At 43.4% G+C, this 21,610-nt stretch overlaps 1 protein-coding gene and 1 long non-coding RNA gene across 5 annotated transcripts in view; one reads left to right on the forward strand and one right to left on the reverse strand.

Moving 5' to 3' along the window:
- The window catches only part of LINGO1 (leucine rich repeat and Ig domain containing 1), a 1,111,620-nt gene extending 1,111,052 nt beyond the window's left edge, over positions 1-568 (reverse strand). The window contains exon 1 of the mRNA XM_029575323.1: positions 393-568. The gene's annotated coding sequence lies outside the window, so the exon portion shown is untranslated. The remainder of the gene's footprint in view (positions 1-392) is intronic.
- Positions 1-21,610, forward strand: part of LOC115075122 — a 298,432-nt gene that overhangs the window by 15,982 nt on the left and 260,840 nt on the right. The gene's annotated exons all lie outside the window — the stretch shown is intronic.

Here is a 21,610-nt window from a genome sequence, read left to right on the forward strand (position 1 = left end):
CGGCAAGTGACAAGGGATAAAAGGCAGAAGCCGCCGGATCCGAAAGACGAGAGACTACAAATGAAATCCAAAGGTTTCCCCTCTCCTCCCGAGCGCGTCTCACTTCTTCCAAGTCTGTCTCCAGCGCCTCCTTGCTTTCTGTGTTATTCCTTCTGTACTTTTCACCAAGGATCTTGGAGTTCCTCCTTTAGCATCCGAGGAGCCAAGCTGCCGAGCATCCCCCCCCTCCCCCCACGCCTGCCCTGCCCCCGCCTAGCGCCCAGAGTCCACGGGCTCCTTCCTCGGAACGGGAGTGGGGCTGGAAGAGTCTCTGGAGCTCAGCAGAGCGCTCCCCGCATCTCCTGCCCGAGCCGAGCGCCTGCTATGCCTTTGCCCTTTTCCCCCCCACACACCCTCGAGTTGCTTTCCTCCTTCAGGAAGATCGGCTGGAGACGCTGCGAGCTGCTCAGATCAGTGCTCTGCCTCCTCCTGGGAGCCCGGGTAATGGGCTGGGTGGACTCAGCATTCTCTGCTGCTGCTGCTGCTGCCACTTCTGTTCCTCGGTGACAAATCCCTGCAAAAATCTGCTCCTCTCTCTCTCTTGCACGGCGATTCTGTTGCCGTCCCAGCCCTGCTTTAAAGAGCCAGCAGCGGCTACAGATGCCTGTAAGGCACACAAAGGGCTGACGTGAGGCTAATACTCACCAATGGAAAGGAAAGGGATATATTACACACCGTGCACATAACACCGAGGGGTATTAACCGCCTGGAGAAGGTTGGATCGCAAAAGGTAAGCCATGCTTGCTCAAATTTGCACTTTGTCTGGATCATTTGGAGTAATAGAAATGTGCTCACCGCTGTAGATTAAGGTCCAAAAGTTTAAGTGTTAAATAACAGATGTTAAAATAATTACCACCAGTGGGGTGAGATGATTTTGGAATGGCAATTTTATAGTTACTTTGATTCCCATATATAATATATTTTATTCTTATAAATCAGAGATTTAAGAGAAAAGATACAGTCAACAGCAAATGTTCTTGTTAAGAACATAAGAAAATGCCATACTGGGTCAGACCAAGGGTCCATCAAGCCCAGCATCCTGTTTCCAACAGTGGCCAATCCAGGCCATAAGAACCTGGCAAGTACCCAAAAACTAAGTCTATTCCATGTTACTGCTGCTAGTAATAGCAGTGGCTATTTTCTAAGTCAACTTAATTAATGGCAGGTAATGGACTTCTCCAAGAACTTATCCAAACCTTTTTTGAACCCAGCTACACTAACTGCACTAACCACATTCCCGGCAACAAATTCCAGAGCTTAATTGTGCGTTGATTGAAAAAGAATTTTCTCCGATTAGTCTTAAATGTGCTACTTGCTAACTTCATGGAATATCCTTACGCCTACTATCCGCGTCATCGAGGGCGCCGACTGGAGGGAGCTCCTAAACCCCAATGCCGACCGGAAGAGGAGAGAGACTGCATCCTGAACAGGCAGGGACCAGCCCTCTGCCTGCACTGAGGGACCCTGAGGCACCAGGCCCCAAGCGACCGGAGCCTCCTCAACGCGGCCTAGCAGCCGACACTGACGAGACTCCTCCCCCTCGGCTCCCGGACATGCCTACCACCTGAGTCATCGAGGGCGCCGACTGGAGGGAGCTCCTAAACCCCAACGCCAACCAGAGGCGTCGCGCACCGAAGGAACACGACAAAGGGGCCTGCGTCCCTTTGTGCCGCCCCCTGCGTACTGCCCCCTCCCTCTAACTCTCCACAACTCTAAAACTACAGCACCCACCTCCCCAGACCTCCGATCATCCTCCCCAGCACACAACACTCCCAATCCACAAAAACCACACCTTTGAAAACCACTAAGATCTATCTGTTTCCCTCTATACTCCTAGATAACTTAAACTGTCCCACAGTGACATTGACACAGCCCATGCTTCTGGAATCATATCTACCGCCCTCCTTCCTCCCAGTAACTGCTACTACCCACTATCTAACACCCCAATCTCCCCCCCCCCCCCCCCCCCCCCCCCAACTCCACAATAACCTTAACAGATTCCTGTCCACCAAAGGAACTGACTCGAAACCCTCAGCTCGCCGACCCCCTCAGATCTCCCCAGCAACCCATCACTTTCTACCACCAGCACCCAATCAACCATGACAGCATATCCCATCCCCAACCTCAAATACCTCACACACCGACACCCAACACACCACATCTCTAATCAACTGCACATCTCAAATCCCTGATACCCATCATGCCCTCCCCATTTACTCAATTCCTTGACCTCACCGCTCTTTCCATTGTACTATTCAATGCCCAATCTTTAGGGAAAAAAGCTCCTATCCTCAATGACCGCCTTCTAGACTACAAACCCGATATCTGTGCTGTCACGGAAACCTGGCTTAAACACTCTGACACAGTTCTACTAAACCAGCTACCCATACAATCATATGACTTATTCTCCATTCCAAGGCCCAAAAAAAGGGGTGGAGGTTTACTGCTTGCCGCCAAAAAAGACCTCAAACTTAAAACCTGTTGCATCCGTCGGTCTCAGACAACTTCGACCTTTGTGCCTCACCTTTCTTCCTGCTCTCTCCACTAGCCTTGAGAAGATGGCTGCCGCCGCGTCTTCATGCCACTCTCTCCGGCGTCCCCGGAATGGCTATGGCAAGGCTATCCGCCATGTTTCTCCTGAGTGCCTCCTAGGATGTGCGCGTGCATGCCACCCACGTCTTTATCCACGTCATGGTGGGAACTTCGGGGGCATCCCCCTCGAGTGATATCACGCCATCCGGGTATTTAGCCTGCCCTTTGTTTGCTAACAATTCAAGTTAGCAAGGATTGGATTGGAATACTTCCGGTCTGAGCTACTCTGCCACTTCCGTGCTGCCCCTGGAAGCTCTCTCTGCCCTTCGGGGTTATTCTTCTAACCTGGGTACCCGCTCCTCGGGGGCCCTTTGCTTTCTTTCAGGTGCCTATCTGGGATACCAGGTACTCGCTCCTCGAGGGCCTCCCCTCCCTGCCTGGGTGCCTGCAATCCAACCACTTCTGCCTGCTGGGATCTCCATATATACAGCTACCAACTTAGTGAGTAATGTAACCTTTGTCAGCCTGTCTTATCTACAGCTCAGCACTGGGAACCTGCATCCAGAACTCCCTATACTACCGTGTGCTGCTATCATCTACCATTGTGAGATGGGTCTCCTCTGCCGAGGGCCCCTGGACTACTACTACTACTGGATCACCTCACTACTGCCACCTCTGGTGGTATCATTCAGCTGTATAATAAAAGACAAATCTTCTGTGTTTGCGTGTCTCGAGTCTAGCCTAGTACTGCGGTTCCTCGCGGGGCTCCTTCCCATGGGAGTGGCCATTACCGCAGTGCCCAAGAATCCACTCCAACACCTCAAAACCATAGCAAAACCCTCAATACCAACATCCCACCCATGCTTGAGATTGGCCTCTTTAAATCCCATGACCTTCAAATCTGCCTAGTCTGTGCCCCCCTGACTTACTTGAACACAACCCTTCACCACTCATTGAATTTATAACAGACAACCTGAACATAGACATCCCAGCCATCATACTGGAGGCATTTTAATCTCCATGTGGACTCCATTCCCCCCTCCCCATCCTGCGAATCCCTACCTACTAAACACCTATAACGCCTTAGGCTTTAAACAACTCATCACCTCTCCCACACACAAAGCAAGATACTCGCTCGACTTAATCTTTGTTAAAAAATGTTCCCTCCAAGGCCGCTCCGATATCCATAAAGGAGTTCTACTTCAAATTCCATGTCATCAAAAAACTGAAACCACTCCTCCATCTCAATGATTTTCACACAGTCCTACAGGCCACACTTTTCTCTAAAATCGACTACTGTAATTCCTTACTACTTGGTCTCCCTGCCTCAACCATCAAACCACCCCAAATGCTGCAAAACACCGCCGCCAGAATTGTAACACCCGCAAAACAGACCATATCACCCCGTCCTCAAGGAATTCCACTGGCTTCCAATATTCTCCTGAATTCTCTTCAAAAACCTCGCAATTATACATAAAACCATACACAACAGTAAGATACACTGGCTAGACAATACCCTCTGCCTCCAACCACCCCACTAGAGCAGCATACGAAGGAACCCTTCACACACCCTCTCCCAAGACCACCCACCTTAATTCCACGAAAGATAGAGCCCTATCGATCACAGGACCCACCCTCTGGAACACCATGTCTCCCGACCTCGGTCTAGAGCCATGCACCCAGAAATAAAAAAAAAAAAAAAACTAAAGACCTGGCTCTTCAAACAGGCATTCCCTGAATAGCACCCTACCCTTCACTTCACCCCCCAATGTCACCCTACAGCCCATATAGCAGATTCTATATTAGCATTAGAGTATTGCATTAATGAAAGCACATAGTACTATTTGTATTATCATAATATTGTATATATTTCTTCTAATATTATCAAGTTGTATATGTATTCTTATTTCCCTATTGCATATATATTTCCTCTACCTATATCAAGTATGTATATCCACTTTCTCTATCACATTTCTCCATTCAACCCTCTCCAAGTTACTTGCACCTTGTTCCATGTAAACCGATATGATATTCCTATGAATACCGGTATATAAAAGCTTTTAAATAAATAAATAAATAGTCCTGCTATTATCCGAAAATGTAAATAACCTATTCACATCTACTCGTTCAAGACCTCTCATGATCTTAAACACCTCTATCATATCCCCCCTCAGCCATCTCTTCTCCAAGCTGAACAGCCCTAACCTCTTTAGCCTTTCCTCATAGGGGAACTGTTCCATCCCCTTTATCATTTTGGTTGCCCTTCTCTGTACCTTCTCCATCGCAACTATATCTTTTTTTGAGATGCAGCGACCAGAATTGTGTACACAGTATTCAAGGTGCGGTCTCACCACGGAGCGATACGGAGGCATTATGTCATTTTCCGTTTTAGTCACCATTCTCTTCCTAATAATTCCTAACATTCTCTTTGCTTCCATACACAATTACAAATTAGGCATTTATAACATATGTTACATGAAATACAGTCTTTTGAGGTAAAAACATCACTCGACTCAGGTATATTATATTTACACGCACTATTGTGCTTTAAATAGAAAATCCTGCAAAAAAGCAAGACACTTGCAGCACACGTGATATTATGCCTATTATAAAGTGTGAGCTTGGCCCTCAGAAAGGCATAAGTAAACTAAATTACAAATTATAATACAGTAAACTTTTCATACCAAAACAGCACTAACTGCCAGCACTCAAACAGTATCAACCCTACCCATTAAAAGTAACACTGCAAATATTACACTGGGTACTAAAACACCAATATACCTCTTATTAGGAAAACAGAACTAGCCAGGCTGCTATGCATCCCTTACAGAAACTATACACTAGCAGAATACCTCACCATGGTCGCACATGCAGAACACAGCCAGATCCTCACCAAATATAAAATAAAGAGACCGTAGATAGAATCATCCAAACAAAAACCGGTCACTGCAACAAGCCAGAGTCCGTATGCAGTGCAACAATGGAAAAACATAATCCTCGACTCAAAAAGAACGCAAATAATTTCCAACAAAAACCAAATCAGCAATAGAAAAGGAAATGTCAATCTGTATGCCGTTTCCCAATATAGTCGGTTATTAGTTGTAAATGTGTTTTCGTGTTTTTTAATTTTTATTTATTTTTTAATTTTTGTATATATATATATCTGTATCTAGCCGCATCAGCAAGCCTGTCGGCGTGCTTTCTTATGATATTTCAAACAAAAGCCGCCCGGACTTCTAATCATTTGCGGCAATCCTTAATATTCTAAATATTCTTTTGTTGACAAAAGAATATTTAGAATATTAAGGATTGCCGCAAATGATTAGATTCTTATGATATTTCAAACAAAAGCCGCCCGGACTTCTAATCATTTGCGGCAATCCTTAATATTCTAAATATTCTTTTGTTGACAAAAGAATATTTAGAATATTAAGGATTGCCGCAAATGATTAGAAGTCCGGGCGGCTTTTGTTTGAAATATCATAAGAAAGCACGCCGACAGGCTTGCTGATGCGGCTAGATACAGATATATATATATACAAAAATTAAAAAATAAATAAAAATTAAAAAACACGAAAACACATTTACAACTAATAACCGACTATATTGGGAAACGGCATACAGATTGACATTTCCTTTTCTATTGCTGAAAACATAATCCTCACCATGCCTCATAAAACAAATACAATCAAAAAATATAAAACATCATTGCATTATGAACATACTAAGAAAATGAATATTTCAAAACTGCTGTGAAATCGAACATTCAATAAACTCACCTAAAAATTGTTTAAATATTTTATTGAGTTTTTGGGAATGTTTTAAGATAGCAGACACTTCAAACACCCAATCATTAAAACTAATAAGGATAAAATAAATGCTTCACTCTCCATATCTGTGAACTTTTGATTTTCAGTCACTCAGATTGTAGTGGAAGAAAGGGAGGAGATGTTCAGGACCCCAAGCTGGAGATCCATCTCAAGCAGATTGTTGAGGTCTCAGCTTTGAGTTTCTGCGCAGCTATTTGTTCCAGCTTCATTCAGCGGGCATGCTTACGCTGGGTACAGCATTCTCAGGAGGGTCAGGCGGCCGGTGGTACACAAGGTGCTCAGGCGGACAGGTTGGAAGCGGCAATAGCTTTTGTGGTAAATGTGGTCCGGATGTCTTCCCATATTCATCCGTGCCAGTAGTTGGAGACAGAGAAAGTAAAACTGATGCCACCTGCAGTTCCTCAGTATTGATCTGTAAAACACATTTCAATATAAACTGAGGAGTTGGTTTGTACAATGCACTCTCTACCTAGCTTCAAACAAGCTAGGTAGAGAGAGCATCAAGCTAGGTAGAGAGTGCAATGTACAAATCAACTCCTCTTGTACCTTTCCTCGATTCAAACGACAGAAAATCTTCAGTGATGTCAACTTTGCTGTTCGTACCTCTGACTGTGTATGTAAAACCACCCCCCCTAACAAACCCCATCCCCAAATCCAACATTGAGTTAAAAGTACCCCCTCTTATAGTGGTGTAAATAGAGAGTGACATTGATTTTTATATAGAGGTGTGAGTTCTTTCTCTCTCTCTGTTCTTTGCAAACATTTTTTTCAATGTTGCATGTAAAAACAAAATTCATTAAAAAAAAAAAAGAGCACTTATCTTTACTTTCTCTCTCCCTCTCAGTTTTATGCAAATTTTTTTTCAAGGTTGCATATAAAAACAAAGTTCATTACAGGAAAAAAAAATGAGCACATATTTTCAGCTTTTTTTTCTTTTCAAAGAGAGACCTTGAATATTGGTGCTGTTATGTGATGTTAAAATCCACAAAATTGAAGAAAAGTGCTCATTTTTTATTCCTGCTCAATTTCACCTTTTGTCCCACCAGGAAAAGTTTTAAAATGAAGTCAGAAATTCTTTTAGTAGTCAATCCTGATGGTAAAAACAGGAAAATATAGACCCAGTGATGAATTGGAACCACAATTTTCGAGATGACCTCAATCACCCCTTTAACCTCTTGTCAGAAGATCACCAGTGTTATGACCATCAGTCCCAGACGGCTGTGACCGCTATTACTTCATGTGTTGCTGCCCTCTCTCCTTTTGGAAGACTCACGGCTATGGCCAGCCACTTCAGACACTCACGGCTCCATCCCTAGAGTGGCAAGGACGCCGCCAACCGCCATGTCTCTCCCGGGCCTTCCTAGGTGCGTGCGCTCCATGGCCCTTCTTTAGGGACGCCAGGGCGGGAACCTCAAGGGCGTCTCCCCTTATTTATTTATTTTTAACTTTTCTATACCAACGTTCCTGTATAAAATACATATCACATCGGTTTGCAATGCAACTGCAAAATTCGCTCGGGGGCGATACAATTAACAGTGGTGAGGGGGTAGTAAATCTTAATAAGTAACAACTGAATTGATAACTAAGAAACAAAGAGAACAATGAACTGCAAAATTTGCTCGGGGGCCAAATGACCAATTGACATCACTAGCCCTGGACTCTTAAGCACCATCAGGGCCTGACTCTAATCAACTTGGCAATGAGTTCCCTCCTCGCTGAATTCTGCTTCTTGCTAAGGTTGCTGATTCCTGCTTCTCCTGGCGTGAGACACTCTCGGGTACCCACTCCTCGGGGGCCCTGCTTCTGTCTCTGGCTATCCGCTCCTCAGAGGGCCCTGCGCCTCAGACGCTGACTGTCATTCCCCCATTCCTTGGGGTTGCTCCAGGAACTGCTCTACCCGTGAGACTCTACGTTGGTGTACCCCACTCTGCGGACCATTGCCGTTCTACTCTGCTTCGTGGAGACTCAGCATGGTGAGCCCTGCTCTGCAGATCATTGCCCAACGACTCTACTTGTAGAGACCAATGTAGGTGTACCCTGCCCTGCGGGCCACTGTCTCACTACTGTGCTTCATGGGACCTAGCGCTGGTGTACACCGCTCCGTGGGCCATTGCCACCACTTGTGACTAGCCATGCCCCTGCTCCTCGGGGTAATGTGTAGTGAACTTGGGACTGCGCTGCTCCTCGGGGCTGTGTCTTATTTACTACTGTGATTTCGTTTCGCTCCCCACTCCTTGGGGTAGCATCTTGCCTATCTCTGAGACTGTATGGCACTCCCTCGCTCCTCAGGGTAGTGTCTTCCTGCACTGCCAGAGACCCTTGGGTTTCCCCGTGCCTCGGGTAAGCCTACGTCATATCTCCCGTGCTGAATCTCTCTGTGGCTCCACCCCCAGGGATCGCCCTCACAAGCATTACTCCATACTCTGCCTGCATTCCCCACTCCCTGAGGCCTGTTTAGCACTCCACCACTAGGGGGACCTATTCTGGCAACTGCATCCACACCCCAGTCTCCTGCTCTTCCTGTTCTCGCTGGGCTGTGTCACCTATTGCTCAGTGGTACCATCTCTCACCTCGGGGCAAGGGCCCACCAACCTACAAATCCTAACAACCAGTTTAGGGCAGCAATATAGAATATGAGTGAGGTTTCCTTGCTGTCCACAATCTCTCCAGCACAACCCATAACATATAACCTGGTTTGAGTTAAATAGGCCCTCATCAGAATTTGATATTGCTGTTCCACAATGTCAGCAGGCAGGAAACATTTCCAGATCCCCATTTGATTAAATCCCAATCTTCCTCCTCCCATGACTTCCCCAATTCCCTTTCTCAAGTCAGTATCCTAGGGGAACGCTTAACCTCCTCCCTCCAAAGAATGGCCTTATACAACTTACTCACCCACCCTTTGATAAATTAAAAAAAAGTGGAAGACAAAAACAGTGTTTATGAGGGGGGGGGGGAGGCCTCATAAACACTGGTTTTGTCTTCCGCGGTTTTAAATGCATGGAATACATCTAGTCTGGGCTTCCAAGATGATATTTTTAAGCAACTTTTGTAGCTGTACCTTTTAGTTATTTTCTAACTATTTTCCTCATTTTATCAAAATCTCTCTTTTGAAAGTTAAATTTATTATTATTATTTAATGGCTTTTATATACCGACGAACGTTGGGAACATCTCATCGGTTTACAGAGAACACAAAATATGCAAGAGCAGTAGATTTAATAATGTCCTCCTGCCAGTCAAGTCAAATTTGATCGTGTATTGATCACTGTTGCTGAGTGGCCCCACTACCATTATATCTGAAACCAAATCCTGTGTTCTACTAAGAGTTCTGTCTAAAAGTCCTCCTTCTCTTGTTGGTTCCTGGACCAGTTGCTCTGTAAAACATTCATTTATTTCACCTAGAAACTTTACCTGTCTAGCATGTCCTGATGTGACATTTACCCAGACAATATTCAGGTAATTGAAATCTCCCATTATCACTGTGCTGTCAAATTTGTTAGCTTCTCTAATTTTGGTTAGCATTTCGTCATCCAGTTGTTCATTTTGGCCAAGTATATGGTAGTATACCCCCACTACTATACTATTCCCTATTACACATGAAATTTCCACCCATAAAGATTCTACTGTGCATTTAGTCTCCTGCAGGATCTTTATCCTATTGGACTAAAGCACCACACCCCCACCAAGTTGATCCAATTTATCATTACAATATAATTTGTACCCCGGTATAGCACTGTCTTATTAGTTATCCTCCTTCTACCAACTCTCTGAGGTACAAATTATGTCTACCTCTTCATTTGGTGCTATGCATTTTAATTTTCCCATCTTACTTTTTAGACTTCTGGCATTTGCATATTGACATTTTAAGGTAAATATTGTGATGACAAGTAGACTTTCAGCCTTTAATAAGGTCACAACAGCTAGTCTTTAGCTTATTCTACAGCAGATGAAACTATCCTCTTCCTCCTCATTAGTTCCATTACCATTCAAATATGTAAAGAATCCAGATCATTGCTTGATGAAATTCCTGGCTGAGATCACAAACTTGAGTTTAGATCAGGTTATTTGCCAGAGTCTCTCAAAGCTGCTAGGGTCCGCCCTATCCTAAACAAAGAAAATTTGGACTATTTCAAATCTTCCCTTATTGGCAAAAATAATTGAGCAGGCCATGCATCTACAATTGACATATTTAGAAAAAAAAACCCTTGTTTTCCATGCTAAACAGTCAGGATTTCAGAAGGGCTATAGCAGTGAAACTGCATTAACTGCCCTTCTGAATGACATTAGCACTAACCTGGATAGTGGTAAGGCTGTGCTCATGGTTCTGCTAGACATGGGTGCAACTTTTGATACTGTCGACCATAAGCTGCTAATGAAGCACTTGGTTGATCTTGGGATAAGGGGATGCCCACTTAACTGGCTTGCATCTTTTCTTTGTAGCAGGTCATATTGTATTGACCAGAACTCATTGCTTTCTCAATCTCAGCTTGTATCATGCAGTGTACCAGCAAGGATCTCTTCTATCTCCCTTCCTCTTTATTTATCTCCTTTAGCTACAATTATCCAGAATTTAGGTTTTACCTGTTATCTTTCTGCTGATGACATTCTTTTAATCTTTTAATTGTATGGCAAGGTTTAACAACTACCTATCTGAAGTAGCAAATTGGCTTCCCTTAACCAAGCTCAAAGTTAATCCTGAAAAGTCAAAGGCTATTTGGTTTGTGAACAAGTCTGATAGTGTTGATTTTCCATCTCCTTTATTTGCAGGCTTCCGTATTCAGTTAAAAAAAATATATTTTTACTGCACTGGAGTCAAGTTTGATGCTCAACCTACTTCTGAAGCACAATTTTCAAAGTATTTCAGAGTTCCTACTTTTTTCTGCACCATATCCGTCATCTAAGGTCATTTCTGGGTATTGCTGATTTGAGAACTATAAATAACTCCCTTGTAATTAGTCAGTTAGATTATTGCAATGCTTTATATCGGTGTCTTACATCTGGCACTTCCTAACGAAGTCAGTTAGTTCAGAACACAGCTGCCAGGCTAATCTTTGGAAAGGGGACCTTTGACATTGTGTCTCCACTACTTTGTTACATTGTTTGCCCATTTCTCTGCGAATCCAGTTTAAAATTGGCTGTCTTGTTTTTAAAGTCATTCAATTTAGTAGCCCATCTTATCTTGCTAATTCATTAACTCCCTATAGTCCTTGTGGTAACCTATGCTCCACTCAATAGGAGTTTTTAAAAAAATTCCTACTTTTAAAGAATTAAGGCTTGAAAAAAGTAGAGAAATGGCTTTTGCTTTCCTAGCCCCGTCGCTTTGGAATTCCCTTCCTCTTATACTAAAACTTGAAATATAGGGAGGATCTAAAACCGCTTCTCTTTAGGAAGGCTTTTGATAAGAAAATGCCATACTGGGTCAGACCAAGGGTCCATCAAGCCCAGCATCCTGTTTCCAACAGTGGCCAATCCAGGCCATAAGAACCTGGCAAGTACCCAAAAACTAAGTCTATTAATTGATGTGTAGGTTTACTGTCAATTATGGCTGTAATTTATTGTAGATATTTTTACTTATGATTTTCCTATTAACATTTAGGCTCTTTTTATCTGTTTTATTTACTCTAACTATATATGTGTGTTTATTTTATATTTTATTTGGTTTAAATTTGAAATACGATTTGTGTATGATTTTTATTATGTTTTTCACTTTATGTTGCTTTTTTATTTATTTTAGACTGTATCTACCTTATTTATTGTACATCACTTTGATTCTTAAATGGAAGAAAAGCTGGTTTCTCAAGTAAAATAAACTAATATTTTTTATTTGCATATACACCTTTCCTAGAGGTTACAGGGATAATTTGAAATCTTTTAACTCAATCTGTTCTTTACTTATAGGCACATGGGCAACTTTTGCTTTTATTTTTTTTTTTTTATTTTATTTTATTTTATATACCGGCAACCGTTTGCACATCGTGCCGGTTTACAGATAACTTAAAAACAAGGATATATATAGGCAAAGCCTTTACAAGGAACATTGTGTAACCTAGAACATAGTAACAGATCAATAACTAAATAAATAGGGGAGGGAGGGGAGGGGGTGGTCGAGACAAAGGGGGGGGCAGGGGGGGTGAAGACGGAAACGTGAGGAGAAAATATGTACAGGGAAACAATGAACAAGTGGTATGTACATAGGTTGTGTGCAATATTTGAAATTGCTTTTATTGGAATCTCTCTATCAGGTTGCTCTAACTCCCCTTCAAATTATCGCCCTCTGAACCATGTGCTGCTGAGCAACTGTTGGCTTTCCCCCTTGTTTTAATTTAAAAGCTGCTCTATCTCCATATTAAAGGTTAGCTCCAGCAACCTTTTCCACCGTGGTTAAGGTGAAGCCCATCCTTTCTGAATAGGCTCCCCCTTCCCCAAAATGTTGCACCATCATCTCTTTAATGCCTTGCGATTCCAGAGCTCTGCCTGCCTCTATGGTCCTGCCATGGGAGCATTTCAGAGAATGCACCCTGTAGGTTCTTACTGTCCTCTTTCTACATAAGAGCCTAAATTTGGCTTTCAGAACCTCCCTCCAATAGCTTCCTAAGTCATTGGTGCCCATATGAACCATGACAGCTGGTTCCTCACCAGGGCAGGAGGGTGAAGCAGGGGCCAGCATCGATTGCACCACCGTGGTGTTATTGCTGCCGGCTTTCATACCCAATAGTGCCACCGTGAAAGCTACTGGGCGTGTTACTGGTGAAGATAACGGGTCTTACCTTATCGCCAACAGAGCTGATGTAGTGGTTCACCCCACTTGCAATCCGTAGTCAGACGACCATATTTCAGTTGTGGTGAAAGAGGCCATTTTGCAAGATACTGTCCCCGCAGGGAGGATGAGGTGATGGACTTTAATGCGGTCACTCCACACTGTTGTAAATTTGTAGTTGTCTGTAGCCAGGGAGTTTCTAAATTTGTGATCCTGGTTGAATTGGATGGGGTCCCAACACATGCACTAGTCGACTATGGGAGTGTTAAAACATTTGTACGGAAGTTGATCCAAAACCTGATGAAGCGAGTCCAAATTGACTAGTGACTTTGGCATGTATTCACGGGGACCATCGACAATATCCCACCAGCCGGCTGTGCCTGAAGACCCCAGCCAGTCAATAGGTGGTGGGAGTGGGGGCACTTCCTTGGCTCCCATATTCTGTGATCATTGGATGGGACTATCCAAATTTCAAATCTATTTTGACTCAGCCTACGGCAAGTTCGTCCAGTCGCAAACCTGAAGAGTTGAAATTCCCAGAACTCTTTTCATTGGAGGACCCTGATCTTTTTCACAAAGACTCTAAGAACCCTAAGTCCTGGGGTTGGGCTGAAACTGGACCAAGCCCTCTTCAGAGAAGAACTGTCCACCATACAGATAGCTGACTTGAAGCAGTTGGTAGAGAAAAAAAGAGATCTTCTCGAACCTGCCTGGCATACCCAGCTGGTAAACATGATATTATGTCTCCTGGAGAGGTAGTACGCCAGCGACCTTATCGGATCTCCAAGGCCAAGTGCTATGTCATTGATGCCGAAGTGAAGGAAATGCTCCAGCTCAGTATAACCGAGGAGTCCAACAGTGAGATGGCAGCATCAGGTTTTGGATCAACTTCAGAAAGGTCAACAAGATCTCAAAGCTAGACACCTATCCAGTGCATGAGAGAATGAACTGATTGAGCATCTGGGGTTGTCTCAGTTCATCTCTACCCTCAGTCTTCCCAAAGAGTATTGGCAGGTGCCTCTCATGCCCTTGGCAAAAGAGAAGACTGCATTCTCTACACTCTTGGGGCTATTCCAAATCACGGTACTCCCGTTTGGCCTTCATGCGCTCCTGCCACATTTCAATGCTTGGTTGACTGCCTGCTCTGCCCACATTAAGGGTATCAGGCCACTTACCTTGATGACATTGTGATCTACAGCCACGACTCGAAGACCCATCTTAGCCAACTCAGGCCATATTAACTAGTTTGAAGAAAGCAGGGCTGATGGTTAATCCCAAGAACTGTGTGCTAGATGTGCAAGAGGTCCAGTATCTTGGATATACCCTGGGGAAGGGCAAGGTCATTCCACAGACCGGAAAGATTGAAACAATCAGCCAGGTGCCAGTCCTGCAAACGAAGGCGAAAGTGAGAGCTTTTTTAAGCCTTATGGGATATTATAGGAGATTTATCCCTAACTATTCAGAGAATGCAGAGCCTCTTGCAAGGCTACTTGTGAAGAAAGCACCAGAGAAGGTCCAGTGGTCAGAGGAAGTGGAGAAGACCTTCAGAACCCTGAAGGAGGCAATTATGTTCTGAACCAATCCTGATCAGCCCAGACTTTACCAAACCCTTCATGATACAAGCCAATGCCTCAGAAGTCAGCTTGGGGGTCATTTTGGCCCAGAATAAGGATGGCCAAGAACATCCTGTGGTGTACATCAGCTGGAAGCTGCTGCCATGTGAGAGATGATATTCAACGGTTGAAAAGGAGGCATTGGCGTTCAAGTGAGCCTTAGAAGCCTTGGGGCGGCAGTTTACGCTCATAACAGACCAACCGCTCTTATGGATCATTAGGAACAAAGAATATAATGCAAGAGTGATGAGGTGGTTCCTGGACCGGCAGCCTTTCAACTACAAGATTCGACTCTGGGCAGGAAAGGAGAATGTGAATGCAGATTTCCTGTCGAGAGTTGTCTGTTGTACAGCAAATTCTCATCCTGGCATGCCTGAGCTGAGAGGGAGGATATGTGAGGGAATGTATAGGAAACTCCCTCAGTCTACTTTAAAGGACCGGGCACAGCTATCCCACCCGGTCCTCCTTAAGATAGAGAGCTGCAGGAAATCCCGAGTAAAGGGAAGAGCCCTTGCCCAGAGGATAAGACCTCAGACCCTAGAAGAGTTAGATGGGCCCTGGGGAGCTGACAGAGTCCCAGCATACGACAAGACCTGCTACGTCGAAGGTTGGTAAAGACTTCTCTGTTTAAAGACTGTGTATTGCCTGAGACTGTGAACTGCTGAAATGTTTTGCTTTTCAATTGCACTGCCTGTTTGAAGTTACCTGACGTGAAGGTTGCTGCCATTTTGTTTTGATCTAAATTTTACTGTAAATAAAAAGCACTGAACTACCAGCCAGAGTCTACTTGTAGTTTCCTCTGGCTGTGCCCAGTCCACCAATCGCTCGACTTACCACAGGAACATACATAATATCTACATAGTAAAATGTTAAAACAGTGTCATCAAATGAACAAAATTAAAAAGGTACAGGAATACAGATCCAAGTCCATTAATAACAGTTTACAAGTCAAAGGCCTGGTAAACAAATGAGTCTTCAGTATCTTGAATGTAGATGTACATTCAGTCAGTCACAGGCTATATAGGTGTAGAGTTCCACAATATCGGCCCAGCAATAAAAAAAAAAAGTCTGTATCCCAAATCAGCTAGCTGTACATGTTTCAAGGATGGCACCTCTAAGAATCCTCTCTCTGCTGAGCGACGTGCACGGGTGGGTTTGTGGATGCGTAGTTGTTGGATGGTCCAGGGCAGGGAGTCTAATTTTAACATTTTATGCAGTAATAGCAAAACCTTGACTTGTATCTGTTCAGTGATTGGAAGCCAATGCAGTTTCTATAATACAGGTGTAAACCGAAGTGGTATGCACAAGTGCATGAACTCCGGTATATAAAAGCCTTTAAATAAATAAATAAATAATATATGCTCTCTTTGACTCCTACCGGAAAGCAATCTTGCGGCAGAGTTTTGGAGAACCTGTATCGCATGCAATGTGTTTTTGGGTAACCCAAGAAGCAGGCATTGCAATAGTCCAATGTTGGTAGTACAAGTGCCTGGACCACAATGCAATATTCTTGATGGTATTTTTCCAGTATTTATCTAATAAATGCCTATTTAATTTTTTTTATTTTTTTTTTTTGCATTAGGGAAGTTTATTGAGGTTTAACAGTTAAAGCCTAAAATCAGAAGTTCTACCTATATTTCAGTCATGGTTCTTCTGTGTATCATATCTCTGACTGCTAGAGATGTTGAGAGGCAACATTTTTGTTTCAGTTTGTTCATTCATTTTGTAGGTCACCTCCATTCATTTGATTTGTTTCAAAAGAAAACCAAAATGTGTTTATTTGTTCACTGGTTTACCATTAAAGTCAATGGGGGAAGCAATGAGCCTCCAAAATTAGAGTTCTCTCATTAATTTCCAATGAAATTTGTGGAAAGACATCATCAGAAGGGGGAAAGGCACCTAGACTGCTGTTGAATCTTTTTAATCTTCTTTGTCCAGCTTAGGCTGGGATCAACAGGTTAAGTGCCCAACTCATAACTTTGGACATACATTAGAGTTGATCTTTTTGAATATAAGGTTATTTATTGAGGACTCCCTACAAATAAAAACTCAAAGGGTCCTTGGTCTAACCATGACTTGGTTGATATAACTTGTTCTCTAAATGCAAGGCCAGTATTAAATCGCAAAGTAAATCAGCAGATAACAAAATGAGGCCATGTTGATACTGATTTATTTAAGGCAACTTTTATTCCTCATCTTCCTGAGATCTCTAAAGACAGTATACATTCAGTGGTGGAATCATGGTTGTATATTGACCACAATGACCTAAACTCATTATGCTTTAATTTATGTATGTTTTATTCCTTTCTCCTTACAAATTGTGTATGTTTACTACGTAACCCACCCCGAACTATGGAGGGTGCGGGATAAAAGTAATCTGAAATAAATAAATAAACAAACAGTATTGGTAGTACATTACATAAAGTAGCCCCCAAAAGAATTTTCCAGCTTAGACAGTGCAAATATGCCTCTTCGTTTACTGCTTCTCTCAGAATTATGAAACAACTGCATCGTCTCAAGAGACGTTGGCAGAAGGTTCCTTGCCCTACTACAAAAACAGCTTATTTAAAAAAATTAGCAACATACAGAGCTATGATTAATGACATGAAAAAGCATTATTATGCTCATAAAATTAACTCTGCTGAGAATAGTTCAGCTGAACTCTTTCAAGTAGTAAGATCATTAGTATCTAGACCTGTTGCTTCTACACCGTTGGGTAACTCCATTATTGATTGCTGTAATGAGTTTTCCATTTTTTTGTAACAAATATTTTTGACATTTACTGTAACTCAGTTTCCATGCTAACATTTATTGCTGATATTCATTCTGAAGCAGTCTGGGATTGTTTTGAGTTAACTTCCAAAACTGAAATAACCGGAATTTTAGGTAAGATGAATTCTTCATAATCACCACTCAATCCAAGCCCAAATATTTTAGTTAAACTTTTGAAAGAAGAGGTTAGCAAATCAATAGCAGACATTGTAAATCTCTCTCTATCATCTGGTGATGTTCCGAGCTGTTTGAAGCAAGCATCTGTTTGACAACTGCTTAAAAAGTCGAAACCCAATCCTGGTGTTTTGCCGTACTTAGCGAAAATATTAGAAACTGTGTGTACTCATTCAACTGACAGACTTTGTGGAGTGAAATGCAGTGATTGACCACTTTCTGTTTGGTTTTATAAGGCTGAATAGTATGGAAACATCCAGTTTTGATACAATTCTTAGAGGTTTCGACAGTGGCATGGAATATATGTTAGTGTTATTGGATATTTCTGCTGCCTTCGATACCTTGGACCACAATATACTCCTGGCGCAATCATCTTAGGGTATTATTGCAGGTTTAGTACATAAATTGTTTACTTCATTTCTCACTAACAGGACTCAACAGGTTAGATGTGGGAACCTAGGCTCAGGCTGGAAAGTTGTGACTACAGGACTGCTGCAAGGCTCTGCCTTATCAGCAACTGTATTTAATATTTATCTTGTCCCTATTTGCAAGATTGTTGCAAGTTATGGCATAAACTACAGAATTTATGCCAATGATATCCAGTTTTTTTTCCAATATACATCTGCCTGGTCTGAGATTTTCAAATTAGTTTCTTTATACTTACAGTTGTCGCATGTGCTGGCTGCGGCAGGCCCACGGCCCGGCACTCTCACCTTCCATTGCCAAATCCAGTGTCTAGTTCCACGTCTCTGGTGGCGGTGGGCCGTCGGCTTCGTCCTTGGGCCAACCCCGGTGCTCCAGCTACTGCAACAGTCCTCTGTGCTCCGCGACGGATCTCTCCGCGTGGCCCGTGGAGATGCGCCGCGTTCCTCCCTAGGCACGCGCATCACCGCTGCTTATGAAAGGCCCGTGGCGGGAAATTGGCCACGGCCCCAGATGATGACGTCACTGAAGCTCTGGTATATAAGGCAGGGCTTAACTCCTGATTGTTGCCTTTGCAACTGGTCTCCACCCTGGTCATGTACTTTGTTGCCTCCTGGTGATTCTCCTGCGTTCCTGGTTCCTGATACCTGCGATTTCCTGTTCTCCTTCGTTCCTGTGTTCCTGATTCCTTGCCTTTCTTCGGATTGACTTTCTGGACACGACCTCTGCTTCATCTGACTACGCCTTTGATCTTCTCCTGGACCCGACCTTTGCTTCGTCTGACTACACTATTGATCTTCTTCTAGCTCAGACTTCAGCCTTGCCTTGCCACTGCTCCTTGATTGCCGCCGGCCCTGACTCTAGCTTGCTCTATGACGCCGCTACAGTCTACGTCCTGGCCTTTGGCCTATTCAGGCTTTGGACTGTTCTTGCTCGGGCGCCCCCTGTCTGATTTTGGTTCTATTGGTACCCGGGTCTCCAGGACTCCACCTCGTCAAGTACAGACTTCCCAGCTTTGTTGCTGCTGCCTCTGGGCTGACCTCACTACCCTTCCATCGAGCACGACATACGGAGGCCCACCTAAGCCCAGCCGGCCCCGGTACCCAAAGGCTCAACCTGCGGGGAACGAGGGCTGGTATTGGTGAAGCACCAGCCGGCCTCCGTCCTTCAGCCCACGCCGCTTGCCAAAGGTGGGGACCCGTAGGATCCTTCCCACGGGTAGCGTCAACCCCACCTCGGCCCAAGGGTCCACCTCCGGCGCAACAACAGTATGTTCAGCGTTTGCTGTTCCACAACAAAATAATTCTTAACATAACAAAAACAGAGGTTTTAGTGCTTAGTAAATTTCCTCCGTGTAATATTTTATCTTCACTTAGGTTTGAAAATCATGACATTTTAGTTAGCCAGCGAGTGCATAGTCTGGGGGTAATACTTGACCCAAGCTTTTATCAATAGGCATACTAGGCCTGTGTGTAGGGCATCAAAAATCTGGGGCAGCAAGTTGCCTGAAGACTTGCTGTCTTCCAGCTGATCTGAATTTCACTCAGCAGTGAGCAACCCACTGCCACCTGATCCATTTCCTTTGCTCCCAGACAGGGTGTAGGCCAGGGAATTAGATGTGAGGGGATGAGCCTTGAATAGACTTAGCAGGAAGCAGAGTAGCTCTTCTTTGCTGTGCTATGTCTGTTCAAGGCTCAACCCCTCACATCTAATTCAACCCTGAATAACCAGAGGGGAGGGGCGAGTATGGAGCAGACAAAACAAAAGGAGATCATTTTGCAGAGATTAGCAGGGCCAGAGTGGGGAATTATTGGAGGGTGAGGAGAGGCTTATCAGCTGGGAGTATCTGTGAGGGAGGGCAATGTGTGTGTGTGTGTGAGAGAGAAGCGATTGGTTGTGCCGGGTATGCCAGATTGGATGGGAGGGTTACAGGGGGAGTGCAAGGAGAAACAGGACTAAAGTACAATAAGGGCATTTAATTCAAACCCCCTCTCCCTTGATCTCAGATTCTTTCTCCTCGTTCCTGGAGCCTCCTTTCCTGCCTCCCTTGCCCTTCTCCCCAGATCATGGAACTTACTTCCCAACCCCTTCTATTCCCTTCTTCCCTCACCCCAGATTCCGGATCTCCTGTTCCTCCCCTCCCTCTCCATCCCCAGTCCTTTTTCCTCCTCCTTTCCTTTCCCTTTCAATCTTCTCCTTATCCCTTCTCCTCTCTTCCATGTACTGATACTTGAGATCTTTTTTTTTTTTTTTTCACCCAATAGAAAAAAAAAATAAAAATTATACAGGCACAAGCAAAGGTGGGAAAACTATTTTTATAATGTTGAATAAAAGATGGAAATGTTTGTCAAGGTGATTCCAAATTTTTACGAATTTTTCAAATTTTTGCTACACAATTGAGCCCTGGAGCTACCGCAGAGAACTGTGGGGGCTGGGCTGTGCCTTAAACCTTCTAGTGCCTTCCTTACGAGTGATGGGGAGGGACAGGGCAAGGGTGAGCAATAAGCACCGACAGTGCCTTGGAGCAGCAAAATCCTAAATCTATCACCAAGCCTCAATTCATCCCAACTCGACCCTTTGACAAATAGAGAAAGAATACTCAGAATTCTCAGAAAGAATACTGTTTAAAATATTCGTGTTCCTTCATCCCCATCCCCAAATAGATATTTGTCATGGCACATAAGTGAATCATCCCCTGTGTGTCTAAACTTGGGCAATAATATAAACACTGTTATCTTCTTCTGCTTCTTTGAAAACCATTTCCCAGCTCAGGCATCTGGCAATCAGACTGTCCTCCCATATTAAACTGTAAAGCACCATGGGGTCTAGCTTCAGTGAAAGGCACTTCATAAATCCAAATTATTATGATAAAAGTAAAAAAAAAAACTGTACAAAGTGCAGGCATTTAGCCTGAATGACTGAAAGATACTACATAAGAAGCAAAAAATAATTATTTCCACTACATTATTCTACTTCAGATTTAAATGTCAGTTAATGGAAAAAGTAATAAAAAAAAAGTTTGCATTTCAGTCTTAAGTAGACATTACTTCAGTATTTCACATTTATAAATCCTTTGATTTTAAAGACATTTTGATGGCAGCTGCACAGCATGACCCATGAGCTAGCATGACAAGTATAACTGACGCTAATTCTTAAATAATAAATACCTGGTCCACTGCATGCATGACTGAAAAAAAAATCCAGGAGTTTTAAGCACATCTTAATTCTGTTATTTTATTTTATGTTTTTTAAATCTAATTCTTTGTTATTTTTTAGCTGTTTTACAGTTTTTGTTGCTTAAGGGAATTATGCATGCTTGGCTCCTTTTCCACGGCAGGTTTTGATTTTTCAAACATGTTGCTTGGGGGGAGGGGGGGTGGGGAGGAGTTTTTAGGTTTGTTTTTGGGAAGGTGGGAATTCCTAAGTCAGCAGGTGTGTTAAGAGTAGAACAGAACTGTTATTTTATAA

The sequence above is a fragment of the Rhinatrema bivittatum genome, chromosome 13 (assembly GCF_901001135.1).
Source record: "Rhinatrema bivittatum chromosome 13, aRhiBiv1.1, whole genome shotgun sequence".
NCBI classification, from domain to species: domain Eukaryota; kingdom Metazoa; phylum Chordata; class Amphibia; order Gymnophiona; family Rhinatrematidae; genus Rhinatrema; species Rhinatrema bivittatum.